The sequence below is a fragment of the Heterocephalus glaber genome, unplaced genomic scaffold (genome assembly GCF_053883595.1).
Source record: "Heterocephalus glaber isolate CG9 unplaced genomic scaffold, H.glaber_assembly_v1.0 deba00001060, whole genome shotgun sequence".
NCBI lineage: Eukaryota > Metazoa > Chordata > Mammalia > Rodentia > Bathyergidae > Heterocephalus > Heterocephalus glaber.
In genome coordinates this window covers 2,359,179-2,377,487 of record NW_028258185.1, presented here as the reverse complement: position 1 = coordinate 2,377,487, position 18,309 = coordinate 2,359,179, and the positions used below count along the sequence as shown (strand labels likewise).

The following is an 18,309-nucleotide window of genomic DNA, read 5'->3' as shown; positions in this document are numbered from 1 at the left end:
TACATGCATAAACAATGTACAAACTAAATCAATTAAAGTACTGTGTTGAAGACAAACAATTGTTTTTTCTATGAAAGGAAAAACAATGGTGTGGAACTTAAAGATTGTATACATTATTATAGTGCATCCTACTTTGTTACTTTAAGATAAGTATACTAGTGACTAGATATCAAAATTGGCAATTCTGAAACCATTAATATATGCATTTTTCTTGTTATTCTGTGATATCATGCTTTTTATATTTCAGTAATTCATAAATTAATTAAAACAGAAACAGAGGACTCTGCAGTCTTGGGTGGTACCTTTTCTCTACTTGTTCATTCTGGAAATATTCATAAATAAGAAAGAGTATCAGCCAAGTATCTGATATTATAAACTAGGACACAAACAACAAATATAATATGAGAAAACTGGCTACATATAATTTCACTTTTGCTCTTTGCTAAATAAATTTTCTAAAATGTTAGTGAAATACAGAACACCATTCAAAACTAGGAAAGAGTAGATTGCTGTTGAAAATAAAAAAACCAATTCTTTGGTATTAAGAGACAGACGAAGACATTAGCAGAATGAAATCTACTCAGATATTGGTTCACAAATAGGAGCAAAGGTGAACATGATGGACAATCAGGCAGACACCTAACAATCTAGTTCTGCTCATTTTCATATCCTCACTTTCTAGTCTCAACTCATAGACAAATACCTATCATTATTAACAAAAATATAAACCAGCAGGTTTAAGATTATCTTGGTAACAAGGGAGGTGATTCAATCATTCCTGGTTGTAATGGAGAAACAGTAAAGCTTTATTCTTATGTAACAGGAAAAAATCAGTGAAGCCCCTGCCTCCTGAGCAGGACTAATGGTGCCTGAGATCGGGTCAGATGTGCTGCTTCTGGAAGCGCGCAAGGCTCTTGAGTGGATAACCACAGGCCAACTATGCCCTTTTGTGATGGATGGAAGCTTCAATCAAACTCTTTAGTCTCTAATAATTACAGAACACTTAAAATCCTTAGGGAGCAAGTCTGAGCAGTAGATAATCTGGCTTTGATTGATTCACTCCCCTAGAGAAGCCAAGTAGATGCTGCTTTTTTCCCTCCACTCTTTTTCAGATCAAATTCATTTCAAGTACCTTACACTTCTCAACATGTCTTGGTTTTCTGAATAAATTCTACTCTTTATTAACTCTACCCTAATGACAATGTAAGAAAGATCTAAACCACATATAATATTATAGATATGGTATTTTTATGACTAAATATATACAAAACATATGAACTATTCCTCAGTAGTGTATAGGAGCTTCCAGCATACAATACATATCATTCTCAAATTTATCCTTAAGGATTTAACATTTAAAACAGTTGAAAGAAATCATTACCCATGATCTATTGCTGACTGAAATAAACAACAACAACAAAAACAAAACAAAACAAACTTCCCATAGCAAACTACATATAGGAGAATTAAGGTCACCTAAGAAAACTCTTCACTAACATCACACTTAAGGTGAAAAACTGATGATTCTTCCTAAGATAAAAAGAAAATAAGTCTTTGGCCTCCTTTTTTTTTGGTACCAGGGATCAAACTTGGGTCCTTGTGCTTGTGAGGCAGGCGGCAGAACCACTGAGCTAAATCCCCAGCACAGTCCTCCTTTTTATTACTAATTATACTGGAGGCTCTGGCTAATCATGAAAAAAATACATTCAAGCTGAAAAATAAAATTTATGGCAGTCAATTCAAAAAGTGTTTATGTGTATAAAAAACTGATGGAATGCAAAATCTATTTTCTAGCTCTAGCTATTTTCAAGTTTGTTTAGTAAGGCTTCAGGATAAAAGGACAACATAAAAATCAATTGCTTGTCCATCATAAAGAAAAAGGCATTTTATTACTTTTTTAAAATTTCAGTACTGTACCAACTTTTTCCAGTTTCACCGACATAGGATTAATACCCGGTCTTTTTTACATTATAGACCATTAGTAGAAATTACTTCTGATTGAGCAGCCAAGGAAAGATGGACTAAAGTCAGAGTGGTGGTCATTGTATTGGAAGTGGTAAGAAGGATAATAAGGACAAAAAGAAAAAGAAATACAAACTTCCTGTACCAACTAGAGTGGGGAAGAAGAAGAAAAAAACAAAGGGACAAGATGCTGTCAGCAAACTGCCCCTGGTGACAACTCATAGTGCTGCTTAAAACTACTCAAGTAAGAGAGAAGTAAAGACTATCTTCTCATGGAATAAGAATTTATTAGTAATCAGGAACAAATGAAACCCTTAGAAGAAAAGCAGGAAGAGGAAAGGTCAAAGGTAGATGATCTGAGCAGGACCCCAATGTCAGTAGGAACCTCGGAAGAGATCATTGATGACAATCACGCCATTGTGTCTACATCCATGGGGTCAGAACACTATCTCAGCATCCTTTCATTTGTGAAGAATCTTCTGGAACCAGGCTGCTCAGTCTTGCTCAACCACGAAGTGCATGCCATGATTGAGGTGCTGATGGATGATACAGATCCTCTGGTCACAGTGATGAAGGTGGAAAATTCCCCCCAGGAAATCTATGCTGACAGTGGTGAATTGGATGGCCAAATCCAGGAAATTAAGGAATCTGTGAAGCTTACTCCCACCCATCCTGATTACTATGAAGAGATGGGTATAAAGCTCTCTGAAGGAGTCATTCTATATGGCCCACCTGGCAGAGGTAAAATCTTGGTAGCCAAAGCAGTAGCAAACCAAATTTGGCTCTGAACTTATTCAGAAGTACCTGGGCAATGGGGTCAATCATTTATAGGAATTTTTTCAAGTTGCTGAAGAGCATGCACCATCCATCATATTTATTGACAAAATTGATGCCATTGGGACCAAAAGATATGATTCCAACCATGCCTGCATACCTGGGATGAATCCCAGTTGGTCAGGATGTATGATCTTCTTGATGATCTTCTGCATTCAGTTTGACAGTATCTTATTAAGGATTTTTGCATCTGTGTTCATTAGTGAGTTTGGCTTTCTCTTTTTCGGTTGTGTCTTTTTCTGCTTTTGGGATCAAGGTGATGCATGTTTCTAGGAATGAATTTGGGAGTATTGCTTCACTTTTAAATTTATTGAAGATTTTAAACATTAGTGGCAATAGTTCTTCTTTAAAGGTCCTGTAGAATTCAGGAGTGAAGCCATCAGGACCTGGAATTTTCTTTATTGGTAAATTTTTAGTTATATTTTCAATTTCACTGATTTTCATTGGCATGTTTAGAATTTTTATATCTTCTTTGTTCAACTTTGGTAATTCATATCTGGGAATCTGTCTATTTCTTCTGTGTTTTCCATTTTACTTGAGTAAAAGATCTTGAAGTAGGTACTGATGATCCCCTGGATTTCTGCTGAATTTGTTGTGACTTCACATTTTTTGTTCCTAATTGCATGGATTTGAGCCTTTTTTTTCCTTTTTTTGATGAAGTTGTCCAAGGGTTTATTCTTTTTCTTTATTCTTTCAAAAAACCAACTCTTTGAGATTGAAGATGATATCAGAAAATGGACAGACATCCCCTGCTCCTGGGTAGGAAGGATTAATATAGTGAAAATAGCCATACTTCCAAAACTGCTATATAGATTTAATGCAATTCCAATTGATATCCCAGCAGCATACTTCATAGACCTCAAGAAAAAAATCCAAACATTCATTTGGAGCAAGAAGAGACCCAGAAGAGCAAAAGCAATTCTAGGTAACAGAGACATGGCAAGGGGTATCACAATCCCCAACCTGCAACTGTACTACAAAGCTACTGTGATCAAAACAGCATGGTGCTGGCAAAGAAACAGACTTGAGGACCAGTGGAACAGATTAGAAGAAGCAGAAACAACGCCAGACAAACTCAGCCATCTCTCATCTTCAACAAAGGAACCAAACACCCTCACTGGAGGAAAGATAGCCTCTTTAATAAATGGTGCTGGAAAAATTGGGCTTCAACTTGCCAAAGATTAAAACTAGACCTGTATCTCTCACCATGCACTAAACTAAAATCAAAATGGATTAAAGATCTGAATATTAAAATAGAAACTCTGAACCAGTTGGAACAAAGGTTAGGTAGAACCCTTGAAGACATCGGTGTAGGAAAAGATTTTATGAACAAAACCTCAGTTTCCCGTGAACTAGCACAAACAATCAACAAATGGGATCTCTTCTTATTAAAAAGCTTCTGCACAGCAAGAGAAACCACCAGCAGTGTGAAGAGACAATCCACAATGTGGGAAAAAAATCTTCACCTGCTCTTCCTCAGACAAAGGTCTACTATCTTGAATCTATAAAGAACTTAAAAAGATCAGACCTCCCAAATTTAAAGACCCAATCTGAAAATGGGCATCTGAAATGAACAGACATTTCTCAGACAAAGAAGTAGAAATAGCAAATAAATACATGTAAAAAGGTTCAACATCACTGGTCATTCGAGAGATGCAAATGAAAACAATGCTGAGATTCCACTTCATTCCAGAAAGAATGGCTGCTATCATGAAATCAACCAATAACAAATGCTGGCGGGGCTGTGGGGAAAGAGGAACCCTGCTCCACTGCTGGTGGGAGTGTAGACTGGTGGGACCACTGTGGAAATCAGTATGGAGATACCTCAAAGAACTAGGACTGGAAATCCCATTTGACCCCACTATTCCACTGCTGGGGATCTTCCCCAAAGAATTAAAAGAATCATACCACAGTGATATATGTGTGCCCATGTTTATAGCAGCACAGTTTTTAATAGCTAAAACTTGGAAACAGCCCAAATGCCCATCAACTGGAGACTGGATAAAGAAAATTTGTTTTTTTTATAAAATAGAGTACTACTCAGCCATAAAAAATGAGAAATTAGAGACATTTATAGCTAAGTGGATGCACATTGAGGCAATACTCAAGTGAAATAAATAGGAAACAGATGTGTAAATACTGAATAGTTTCTCTGGTGTGAGAAACTGAAAGTGTAAATAAGGACTAAATGTATAATAGGTCATGTGAAATAGGAAGAAAAGGGGCAAAGGGGAAGAAAGTGGGAGGGCTAGGGGAGAGGATAGAAGGGAATGGGATTAATATGAGAAAATGGAAAAATAGGAACAAAATTTTTGTAAATAGGGAGGAATGGAGGGGTTGAAGAGAGGGCTGGGCAAGGGTGAAAAACAACCAAGAGAGACTATGTAAAGGTGCAAATTTCCAATGATGAATGTCATTATATTGTATACCTAAAATGTACCAATTATTAGAATGAATAATCGATAATGTAAAATAGGAAGAAAAGGTCCAAAGGGGTAGGGGTAGTGGGAGGCACAGGGGAAAGGAAAGAAGGGAAAGGAAAAAATGATGAGAAATGGAAGAAATGGAAATAAAGTCTTTGTAATTAGGGAAGGGTGGAGGGGGTGAAGGGAGGGCTAGAAATCGGGAAAAAATAAGAACCAAGATGCATTATATAAAGGTACAATTCCCAATGAGAAATGTAATTGTGTTGTATACCTACAATGTACCAATAAAAGAATTTAATACAAAAACAAACAAACAAAAAAAAAAAAACCAACTCTTTGATTCCTTTATGTTTTGGAATCATTCTCTTAGTCTCCATTGCATTGACTTCTGTTTTGATTTTTTTTTTTTTTTTTTTTTTTTTTTGGTACAGGGGATCGAACTCAGGTCCTTGTGCTTGCGCAGCAGGTGGCGAAACCACTGAGCTAAATCCCTGGGCCTCTGCTCTGAGTTTTATAATTTCCTTCCTTTTATGAGCTTTGGGTTTTTCCTGCTCTTCTTTTACTGTAAGATTGAAGTTCAACATCAGGTTGTTTATTTGAACTCGCTCTGTTTTCCTAATATGAGTATTCACTGCTATGAATTTCCCTCATAAGACTGCTTTCACTGGGGACCCATAGATTCTGGCATGTTGTATTAGAATTGTCATTTAATTGGAGAAGCTGTCAAATTTCTTTAATTTCCTCTGTGATCCATTGGTTATTCAAAATATGTTCTTCAATTTTCATGTGTTTATGAAATTCTTGCCATTTCTTTGCTATTGATCCCCAATTTCATTGCAGTATGGTCTAATAATATACAGTGGATTATTTCAATTCCTTTCCACCTACTTAATCTTATTCTATGAGCAAGTATGTGGTCTATTTTGGAGAATGACCTGTGTATAGCTGAAAAGAATGTGCATTCTGATTTTCTGGGGTGGAACACTCTGTAAATGTGTGTTAAGTTCATTTGTTTAAGAATTTGATTGAACTCTACTATTTAATTTTTAATTTTCTGTCTAGTTGATCTATCTATTCATGACGGTGGGGTCTTGAGGTCCCCCACTAGTATTGTATTAGTGCTTACTTGATTTTTCATGTCTGTTAGTATTTGTTTTATATAGTTGGGCACACGAGTGTTTGGTGCATATATATTTATGATTGTCATCTCTTCCTCTTGTATTCTTTCCTTTACAAATATGTAGTGTTCTTCTTTGTGTCTCTTAATCAGTATTGGTTTGAAATCCATTTGATCTGCAAGGAAGATTTCAAGATATCTACTCCTGCTTTTTTTTTTTTTTTTTTGGTTCCTCTCACATGGAATATTGTTTTCCACCCTTTCACTTTCAGTCTATCAGTTTCTTTTTGAATTAAGTGTGTTTCTTTTATGCAGCATATTGTTGGATCTTGCTTCTTGACCCATTCTCCCAGTCTAAGTCTTTTCATTGGTGAATTGACAATATTAACACTGATGTTCATAACATATATATTGAGTTATCCTTGTCATGACTTTTTCTTTTTGTTGGATTTTTCTCATTTGGATTTAATTTCTTGCCTTGTCTGATGGATCCATTCTTCTGGGCTTCTTGGGGTTGTGATCCTCATTGTCTTTTCCTAGGATATTGTTTAAAATTTTTTGGAGTGCTGGTGTTGTTCATGAAGTTTCTCAGGTGCTCTTTGTCATGAAGGTATCTTATTTCTCCACCCAATTTGAAAGATAGTTTTTCAGGATACATCAGTCTGGGTTGGAGGGTGTTTTCCTTTAAGGCTTGAAATATATCACTCCAGGCTCTTCTTGTCTTGAGGGTTTGTGTTGAGGAATCTGCTGTGATTCTGATGGGCTTTCCTTTGTATGTGATTTGTTTCTTTTCTATAGCTGCTTGTAGAACTTTTTTCTTCTGTTGGGTTTGTAGAATCTTAACTTACATGTCTAGATATAATTTTTTTATCATGGCTAGTTGGAATCCTATATGGATATATATCCTATATGGATATATCCTATATCCTTATTTTTTATTTCAGATTCTTTCCTCCTGCTTAGGAGGTTTTCTCCCATTACATATGTGTAATTTTTATGTCATTTTCACTCTCTTCTGTTTCTTCATTGACTCCACTCAGACTTATGTTATTCTTCTCTGCATCATCTAGCAGGTGCTGCAGTGCTTTCTTATCATCCCTTACTATTTTTAAGAAATTTTCTTTCCCTGGTAACTAATTGCAGTCCTGTCTTCTATATCTGAAATTCTGTCCTCACAGAATTACACAGCTCATTCTGCTGTGTAATCTTTCATTGGGGTTTTTAATCTCTGGTTATCTGTTTGCATTTGTTTAATGGATTACATTTGTTTCCTATGTTGGGATTCCAGGATGTTCCTCAGCCCCTCTATTTTTATCTGTCTGCTCTAGATTAATCATATCTTGCACTATGGACACAATCTCTCTTGTTATGTGAGAAATTATTTCTGATTTCATTTTTGTTCCAGATCTTTTTCATTGCCAATTCAAGGAGTCCAGGTTGTTGAGTATCAGGTTGTTTCATTTCTTTGACCCTTTTGGTTGCCTTAGATGATCTGGAAGTATGGTTTTGAGCCTTATTTATGTGTCTTCTCATTTCAATAGATCCACCCTGCTGCACCATTTTTAAGGAGACTTTTTGCTCACCCAGTGGTCTTCAGTTCTCAGCAGGCCCCTGAGAGCCTTTTTTCTGCTGCTCACCACTATGTCAATTCCTTGATTCAGAACGTTGGCCTTCTAGATCCCTGCTCTGTCATGTTGTACAGACGGGGTTCTGGCTTGGGCCTGTGCCCACTTGTGATAATATCTGTGGGTGCCTCTGGCTGGGGCCTGTTCCCCTGCATAGCTGTTGTCTGGGAGAGCATTTGGCTGGGGTTGTACATCCAAATCACTGGTCTCTGATTTGTCTTCTGGCTGGGGTCTACATGCACCTACAGATGGAATCTGGGCAGGCCCCTGTTTGTTGCTTTTGTGCCTCTGCAGCTCTTTTCCAGATGGGCCTTAGGTTGGGGCCTGCGGGTGCAAGCTGCTGGGGTAGAGGTGGGGCCCTGGCTAGGACCTGACTGCACTGGTGCTGCTCTGGTCCCCACCAGCTTCTAGCTGTGTTCTGTGCATACTTACCCATGAAATCCTGGAAGGCCTGTCTGTTGGCTACCTTTTCACGAGTCTAATTCTTTCCAAAACTGGTCATTCATGTTTTGTATTGTTTTATTTTTCTCAGCTTCCATTTTATTATTGTCATTGATCATTTTGTTTTTATGTCCATTGCCTTTCTAGTTATATCATCTTTCAGTTTGCTAACCACATTATTGACCTGGGTTTTTTTGTGTTGTTTTTTGTCATTTTATATAATTTAGCTGTTTGGATTTTTACTTCCTTCACATTAATTTCACAAAGATAAGATTTGAAGGAGTCGGAAATTTTGGGAGGCATTTTATTTTTGTCCTCACATTTCTATTCATGGGGGTAGGGGAGTATGTGTGCTGAGGTTTGCAGACTGATTATAATAGAAACAATTATTTACTATGAAGATCTCTTCAGTGTTTCCTTTTCTATGGTGAACACTAGGCATGGCTACCTATTGTCCTTTGCCTCTGTCCCAAGCTCCAACAATCTTGTTAATTTGGATGGGGAGATTGTAGTGTACTTGGCCAAGTGCCTGCTTCTCTAGAAATAAAACAGTATTGTTGATAACACTGAGACCATCCAGATATACTGTGCAGTAAAAACCAATTAATACCAAGAATTATCCCATACTGGCAATAGCAACAATATCAGCAATAATAATAGAGTCATTTCAGACTGGGTACTGACCTACTACAAAAAAAAAAATAGAAGCTACCACTGCACCACCTTAACCATAGAAAATTGATCTATAATTATAATTTAGACATGAAGATAAACCAAATATTTATATAGATAAATATCTACTAATGCAACCAATATAACATCATTTACAGTAGAAAAGAATTCAACAATAATATCATATGACTAACTAAATATCCAAAGATTGATAATGCTTAATGTATACTAAATATATAAAGATTAAGAAAGCTAAGAAAATGCAGTGGGTAGGGACTGAGAGAAGGAAAGAAGTAAAATGAGAAAAATAAAGAAATGGAAGAGAAGAAAGGCAGAAAAGTGAAGAAAAGATCCTATTTCATAATAAAAGAAAACTAATAGTATTAGGTAAAGTAACAAAACAATGGGAAAAAAGAAAAATCAGAGAGTAAGTAAAGGAGAAAAATTGAAAAACACAAAATCCCCAAATCCAATGAAGAAAAAAAAAATAGAAGCCCCTGAAAAACTTCTGGGTTTTTGAATGATCATTCTCTTTCCAGATCTGCAGTATTGAAATTTCTCAGGTATCTGGCTGAGATAGCAGATCAATGCAAGTCCTATTTTCTTTCCACACTGGGGTTTTTGTGTGTTAATGCTAAGTCCTGCCTGCCTTTCCCATTGGATGTGGCTGGACAGTGTTCCACCCTAGGGCTGTGGTCACCCCAGCAGCTCTAGTTTCCATGTTCCTCTATCCCACAAGTCATGGCTTCCTCTGTTGAGTTTTGGGGTCTTTGAGTTTGATTTACCCCCCTCCCCTCCTCTAGAGGCCACTCTGTCCATACAGTCCAGGCTGTGGCAATCATCCAAGCCAAGTCATGCCAATGTCCATGTTGATAAATGAAGAAAACAAACACCACTGAGTTCTGTGCTGGATATAAAAATTGGCGCTATGGTTCAGGCAGACCTATGGACTTAATGACAGCATATCCAGATCCAGTCCCTTCTGACAACCTTACATGATTGGCCTGTCTTCTCACTACCTATGGAAGAACACCTGTGTCTTTCTTGGCCTGGGTGTAAAATTCTTGGGGAAAGAGAGCTTATGTCTAGCTTGTGACTTCTCCATCACCATTCCTTGTGAACATGTACCACCCTGCCATTCTGGTAGAATGATACCAATATCTCTCAAGTATAAGTTCTGGAGTTGTTCTGTAGTTCAGTCTTAAACAATTGTCAATTTCCAAAATGGTTCCTGATTAAATGCTATCAAATATGGTGAACACTGCACTGGATTTCTTCTACAGCTTTAGCTTGCCTTGTGGAAGGAATCACCTTCACAGTAAAACCTCAAACTGTTTTTGCAGTTTACACTAGCTGTGAGTTTTTCTTGCAGCTATCTCTGCTGGACATGTCTACAGACTCTCTCCAAGTCTGTGACCCTCTCTGGGCTTACATTTTGTCATCAGAGACTGGTTCCCCTACCCTGGAGCCAGGATCAGTTTTCCAGATTACTCCATGTCCTGTTTTTCCTCTACATTATGCTCCATTTGTCTAGCTTCTCTGAACTTTCTAATTTTCCCATCAGCTCCATCCTAATTCCCAGAGATCTACTTCTTTCTTTTTACCAAGTTGTTTTCCAGATATCTCATCTCTGGGTATTAGACTGTATTTTTCTTCTGGTCTCTATTTTAGCAATTTTAATCCTCCAAGCAGATTCTCTTGATCTCAGCTCTCTTCCCTTCTCAATAATCCCCCATGCCTCTGTGCTCACTTTCCATAGGGCTCCAGTTGAGTTTCGTATGTCTTGTACTTTAGCTAAAAGTAGTCTTGCCATCGCTTTGCCCAAGGCTATCCTTCACAAAACTATCAATTTTCCTCCTGTGAACTTGAAAGTATGTGGGGCTCAGAGCCCTCAGCAGCCTTCAGCTGGGGTTGGAAGAGTCTAAGCTGATATGAAAGTTGGGTTTGGGACAGGATTTGTGCTGGCATGAGATTCTCTGGTGTTTGGGAAAGTATTACACAAATGCCTGCTCTGAGGAACAACTACTTTAACTTATTTTTTCACATCTCACCAGATGCAATCTGTGACTCACCATTTGTGGCTCTAGGGCATAAAGAATACAGCAACATCTTAGTGGGGATGTGGAAGCTCCCTTGCTCAGAGCAAATTTTGGGTAATGGAAAGGATATCACATCAATCCAGAACTCCCTGGTGTTTGGGAGAATGATAGGGAATAACTTGCTCTGCTGATGCAGGAACTCCCTTCTCACCCTGTATTACTGTCCTACTGGCTGTAAGACAGCTCCCCACACATGAGCTCTGTGGTCCCTAGGGCTCTGTGCTTCCTTTTCTAGAATTTGAGGAGTCTCACCCTGGGAGACATTTTTCCTTCTATTTCCCTGGTTACACTTGGTAGCTCCTTGAGGCATGGTACTCCAAGCTGTAAGTTCAGGAATCTCAATTATTCCTATTCTTTTTTCCATTTAGGTATTTTCCAGGGGCTCATTTGTGATTGTTCAATCCCTGTCCACAAAGATACTCTCTGGATTTCCATTTCTTTGGTGACCTAACTGGCAAATATCTCAGTCACTGATTTCCCTCTCCTAGTGGGGAGAGAGAGTAGGTTAGAAGCCTATTCCAGTAGTCTAATTAATGCTCCTACCTTCAGGACATTAGAACCGCTCCCAAGATTGCACTTTCACTGCTCTGGGGGTGGTAGGAGTACTGCATATTAAATGCATCCTGCTTCTTTTCTCTAATGCCCCCCAAAAGGATTTGATCTAATGAATTTCTCTTTCAGTTTGATTCTGTGTATCTGGTCATTTTTCTGATTGCTTGTGCTTTCCAGCGGATCTTTCCCAAGATTCTCTCATGCAACTCTGACTCTAGTCAGCCATGATGGATCCCTTCCCATTTGTATTTCTTTTAAGAAGTATCTTTTTTCTAATGAACTATTTATTTGTGAGAAATTTAACATTTTTGAGTTCTCTATATATTTTAGATATTGATTCTTTTATCAGAAGCATAGGCAAAAGAGATTTTTCTTCCATAAAGTTGCTTGTCTCTTCACTCTGTTCTTGCTTTTGGTGTGCAGACGCACACTTATCCAGGAAGTCTTTGCCTATGTGTAAGTTACTTTTCTCTCCTTGTTGAGACAAAATACTCAACACTAACTTTAAAGTAGAAAAGGTTTAATAGGTTTATACCTCATAGAGGATTCAGTCAATAATTGACTGGCTCCAAGAAAGGGTGGCTTGGCAGATGAGAAACAGTTTACCTCAGGCCAAAGGTAGCAAAAATACCAAGGTCCTTAACAACATGTTTCTTTCCTTTTTACCTCATCCAGACTTTGAGGTTTAGGTCAGTGCCAAGCCAATCACTCACGTGGTTTTTAATAATCACAGACCCTTAATCCCAGCAGCACACACTCTAGATTCAGTACCTCAGAAAAAGTCCCACCTACAAGAGCATGAGACTTTGGGAGAACATCTAGACACAAGTCATAACAGTGTGTGCCTATGGCTTCAAGTATTTTTCCATGACCGTGAATATTTATGAAAGTTAAAAACTCATTAGATGAAAATATTATAGAGCACATAAAATGTTGAGAATGCCTTAGAGACCTACAAAAAGTACATGTACTATCAAATTTGGCCATGTTAACTCAATTTTATTCTCTAAATTTGTCTTTAATATGTGAAATTGCATTTAGTAGTGAAACAAATGATCCAGAAAAAGGCCAACCTTTCTTGATATTATTAGCATGCACCCTCTTCTCATGTAGTTTCACAGTTTCAACAACAAGAGGAATAAAGACATGGAAGTTTCATTTTCATGGCCACCATTCAACTCACAAGAGAAGTATCTTCATGTTTACTCCAAAGAGATATCTATTATTAATGGCCAAAGGAAAGGACACTCGGTTTTCTGTTTCTAGGATCAGGTTTGGTCTGAAATCGCCATATCCTGCAGCTACCTGATGTGCTGGTCACTTTTCTATTACTGAAACAAAATTTCTGAACCAATAAATTTAAAAACAAGTAAGCCTTATTTATTATCTAAGTTTAATAGTCTTTAGTCAATAGCCACATCGTCTGATTGCTTTTAGGCATATGGAGAACAGACATTTTCTTGAGGAGCAAGTGATACACCAAAGATATTCAATTCATGGTAGCAGGGAAAAGAGAGGGAATGTTGTTCATTTCCACTATGTCAGAGGAGGTGAGCCACTCCAAGTGCCCGGGAGAAGGCTTCCAGGCTGCCATAGCACCACTCCCAGTGCAGAGGAGGTGAGCCGAGCAGTTGCCAACAACACACACACACATACACCCCCCCCCACCCCGTTGAAATGCTAAGTCACATAAACAGGCCTCAAAAACAGACTTCCAGATCATCTACAGCAACTCCAAAGGGAAAAGAAATGGAACAATCTGATACTCACCTGGACTCCCTCAACTGAAAAGAAAAGAGGATTTGGAAAAAATGAAATCAGAAATAATTTCTCAGATAACAGCAGAGATTGTGCCCATAAATCTAGAGAGGTCATAGATAAAAAAAATAAGAGGAGCTGAGGAACATGATGGAATCCCAACATAGGAAGCAAATGGAATCCATAAAATAGATAGAAAACAGATTTCCAGGAGATTAAAAACTCTACTGAAAGCTTACTCAGCAGAATGAGCCAATGTGAGGACACAATTTCAGATATGGAAGATAAGATTGCAGTTAGTGACCAGGAAAAGGAAAATTTCTTTAAAATTGTAAGGAACCACAAGAAATCAATCCAGCAGCTGCTAGATGACACAAAGAAGAATAACATAAGATTGATCAGAGTCAGTGAAGAAACAGGAGAGAGTGCAGATGACATAAAAAACTCTTCACAGAAGTGATGGCAGAAAGCTTCCCAAGCAGGGGAAAGAACATGACATACAGATAGGTGAGGCATATAGGACTCCAGCTAGCCTTAATCAAAAAAAATCTACACATAGGCATATAATAGTTAGGATTCCAGAAATCAAACAGAAGAACAAAATTCTACAAGCAGTCAGAGAAAAGAAACAAATCACATACAAAGGAAAGCCTATCAGAATCACAGCAGAATTCACAATACGAACCCTCAAGGCAAGAAATAGTTTGGACTGATGTATTTCAAGCTCTAAAGGAAAACATCCTGTAACCTAGACTGATGCACCTTGCAAAACTATCTTTCAAAATTGATGGAGAAATAAGATACCTTCATGACAAAGAGCACCTTAGGAACTTCATGAATACTGAACCAGCACTCCAAAAAATTTTAGACAATATTCTTGGAAAAGACAAGGAGGATCACAACCCCAGGAATGCCAGCAGAATGAACCCATTGGGCATGAAAAGAAATTAAATGCAAAGGGGGAAAATCCAATAAAAAGAAAAAGTCATGACAATGATAAGTCAATGCAATATCAGTTATAACCATCAATGTTAATGGTCTCAATTCACCATTCAAAAACTAGACTGGCAGAATGGGTCAAGAAGCATTTCCATTATGTCCTTTAATATCATGCCCTCAGTGAACTAATTTCCTTCTAATTTGTACCAATTCTTAAAGTCCCAACAGTTTTTCAAGCAACAAATATTGTAGACCAAATCTGTTACTCATGGGCCTTTGGGAACATTTCAGATTCAAGATATAGAACCCGATGACTGTGAGAGGAATCCTAGAATAAAGCCACCTCACATAGTGGTCTGTGAAGACCTAATCCTGGACACTAGGCATAGTATTTGTGAAATCATAATAATGAATAATAATTCCCTTGATAGTCCAAGCATATTTGTGCAAATATTTCTTTTTCTTATGAGAAGAAATGTATTTTCTCTAATGAGGTTCAAAATCTAAAATACAACAAAAACATCCCAAACTGTTGACAAATAATCTTATTATATGAATCAGAAAAATATGATGCTGAATAGGGAAGATGCTGATATCAATCCTGAAAGATAAAGTTGCCTGAAGAAAGTGTCAGTAATTAATTGGATATAATAGTCCAGTTCATTAGCGTCATGTGGAGGAAAACAATCCTCAATCTATCTTTTTTTTGCTTGGTACTGAGGATCAAACTCAGGACTTTGCACTTGCCAGGTAGGTGCAGTGCCACTGAGCTAAGGGACCACACAGAGTCTCAGGCCCAGATATCAGTGCAGCTTTCATTAAGTCAGCTACTCCAACATTACCTCTGTGAAACTGATGCATAAAGAATTTTTAAAACTAAGGACTTAATTCATAGTTTTCTTTAAAAGAATCAGAGTAACACAACAGAGTTTGCAGATTGAAATCATTTGTCAAACATCACAGAATTGGATAATCAAAGGGAAGCCCAATGTACAAGTTGAACTGTGCTTAGACATCACATTATGTGGGCAGTTTTCAAGATATTAGTGACACAGAGCAAAGCTTCTGTCTAGCCTGTATTTTTGTCATTTTGTGCTTTCTAGAAATGGTAGAACAAAGCCCATGACCCCAGGATATAAAAGGCTTCCAAGTAATGAGATGCCTCAGAGCTGTCTTCATTTCCTTGTTCCTCAAACTGTAGATAAAAGGGTTCATCACTTGAGGGACCACAGTATACATTACAGAAGGCACCACGTTCTTATTGTAAGAGTTACTAAATGTGGAACTCAAGAATACATTGAAATCTGTCCCCTAGAAAAAGGAAACAACAAAGAGGTGAGAACCACAGTTGGAAAAAGCTTTATACCTTCCCCCAACTGATGGGATTATCAAAACACAGGAGACAATTTTAACACAAGAGAAAACAATTCCAATGAGAACCCAAAAAAATGTGTTTGCTGCTGAATATATCAGCATAGAATTGATACAGGTATCAGAATAGGCAAGCTTGATGATCTGAGCAAATTCACAGAAGAAGTGTGGGATTTCCACACCTGTGCAGAACAATATAGGCAGTGCCACCAGACTGTGGAGTAGACCATGCACAATGCCCATGAGTAGGGAGAGTAGAATAAGCAGGACACATAGGCAGGGATGCATGATGACCATGTATCTCAGGAGATGACAAATGGCCATGTAGCTGTCATAAGCCATGACCACAAGGAGACAATTTTATAAACAGCCAAAAACTAATGCAAACCAAAGTAAGAGAAGCAGCCTGTGTAACTGATTCTCTGATTCTGTGTATGATTTTTCACTGGCATCTTTGGTATTGTGCTGGTGTTTATACAGATGTCGTTGAAGGACAGGTTGGAGAGGAAGAAGTACATAGGGATATGGAAGTGGGAGTCAGAGCTGGGAGTCAGAGCTGATGGCCAGGATAATGAGCAGGTTTCCCAGGATAGTGACCAGGTAGATAACCAGGAATGGGTTAAAGATGAGGAGCTGCAGTTCTGGATCATCTGTCAGTCCCAGGTGAAGGAATTCTGAGACAGATGTTTGGTTTTTGAATTTCATGTTGTTTGTGAATCTATGCAAAGATAGGATAAAAATAACATGGAACAAATGGTTCCTGCCTTAGTACCAGACTCTCCTGGTCAAGATAGGAGTGAAAATTCTTGATACCACTATAGATGTCTGTTGTGTGCACTCTAGGAACAAGAACCAGAATTCCATGGTTAGCACATATTTTCCATGAATTTAATATTTGTGAAGTGTTTCTAACAGTTCCTTAAAATAAAGAAAATGTAGAAATTCACATTGTAAACCCAGGTGAATATTCAGATCTTTCTTCCTCTACATTTCTTCTCTCCTAACTCCTACTTCCTTTATTAAATACCCATGCTTTTCCAGGATGGTGGCAAAACATGGGATTTTTAAAAAGCATGAGATATAGATTTTTCTTTCTATCCATCCTTGGTACAAAAAGAAATGTGACAATAAACTTATAAAAATTTTCTTGTACAACAAGTGTTCCCATGCTTTGTAGTACTGGGGACCAACTTCACAGAAGACATTTCCACAGACTGTGGGAGGAGGAGCCAGTTGGAAAGATTCAAATACATTAACTTCCATTTTGTTCTTTATTACCATTATTATTACAATGTAGTGTTGAATGAAATAAGTATATGACTCACTATAATGAAGAATCAAGTAAATAAAATAATGGGCAGGTCTCATGCAAACTGAAATTAGGGTTGCCCAGGTTGGGCTTGAACTTGTGATCCTCCTTCCTCAGCCTCCCACAGTGCTGGGATTACAGACATACACAAGCTAAGAACTTGTATCAATTACTCTCAATATCCTGCTAAATTGGAAGAGGAGTGAACACATCCAACCTCCATTCAGAATGTTACCTTTATGCTCTTACCAAAGCAAGAAAAGACAACAAACATAAGAAAATTGCAAGCCTGTATTTTTGAAGAACAAAATGTAAATTCCTAAATAAATAAGCATGACTCAATAAAGTCTGTTCAGCAAGAGCCAGCCGTCCAAAATGACTTAAACATCCCATGTCATATCACATTTTCATCATTGGAATAGACCTAATTTTTGGAACAAATGAGAACATTACCATAAATCATGATAATAAATGCAATAATTAACATAAATGGCTATGACCACCAACACTGACACTTAGAAAACTCTGTTACTAGGTACACTTTTAGCACTTTAAAGATATCAACTGATTTTACTCTTTCAAAACATATAAAGTAGGTTTGTGGAGAGCCTCCGTTTCACCTACAATTTTATAGAAAGAAAAAATAAAGTAATACATTTATGGATACACAAATATATTGACACATGAGACTCTCATATGTGTCATGATGATAAAGGAATTGGAACCTGGGAATTTGGGCTCCAGATTTGACCATTCATCACATGAGGTGACCTCAGATTTTATAGGACTAGCCACTCTAATGAGTCAGTGTGTCTATGCCATGTGGTGTTTGAAAACTGTCACCAGAATAAATCCATGGGGGTTGCCTCTATTTTCAAGGTCTACAATTTCTTGACAGCTCTATTAGCAAGTGACAGTTTCAAGACAGGACCCATACCTGACGCTGAGAATGTGCTTCCCAGTACCTCCAGCTGTAAGGTCTGTTGTGTCATTACTTTCACCCGATACTACAAGATAAAACTACAAGATAAAACTGAGATAATACAAAGCAAATCCTCCTTTCCAAAAAAGGGAAGACATTAAAGGAAATCAGGATGCATTTCATGGGATTTTTATAATAGTTAAGTAAAAGCAAAAATATATTGTTGTGTCCTAAGCTGAATCTCATGATGAGGTAGACAATCATTCCCAACACTAATATCCA

The 18,309-nt window shown here is 37.7% G+C and overlaps 1 pseudogene; it reads left to right on the top strand.

The window, feature by feature from the left end:
* The first annotated feature begins 2,016 nt into the window (after positions 1 to 2,016).
* LOC101696668 (26S proteasome regulatory subunit 4 pseudogene) lies at positions 2,017 to 16,474 on the top strand (annotated as a pseudogene).
* Positions 16,475 to 18,309: the final 1,835 nt, after the last annotated feature.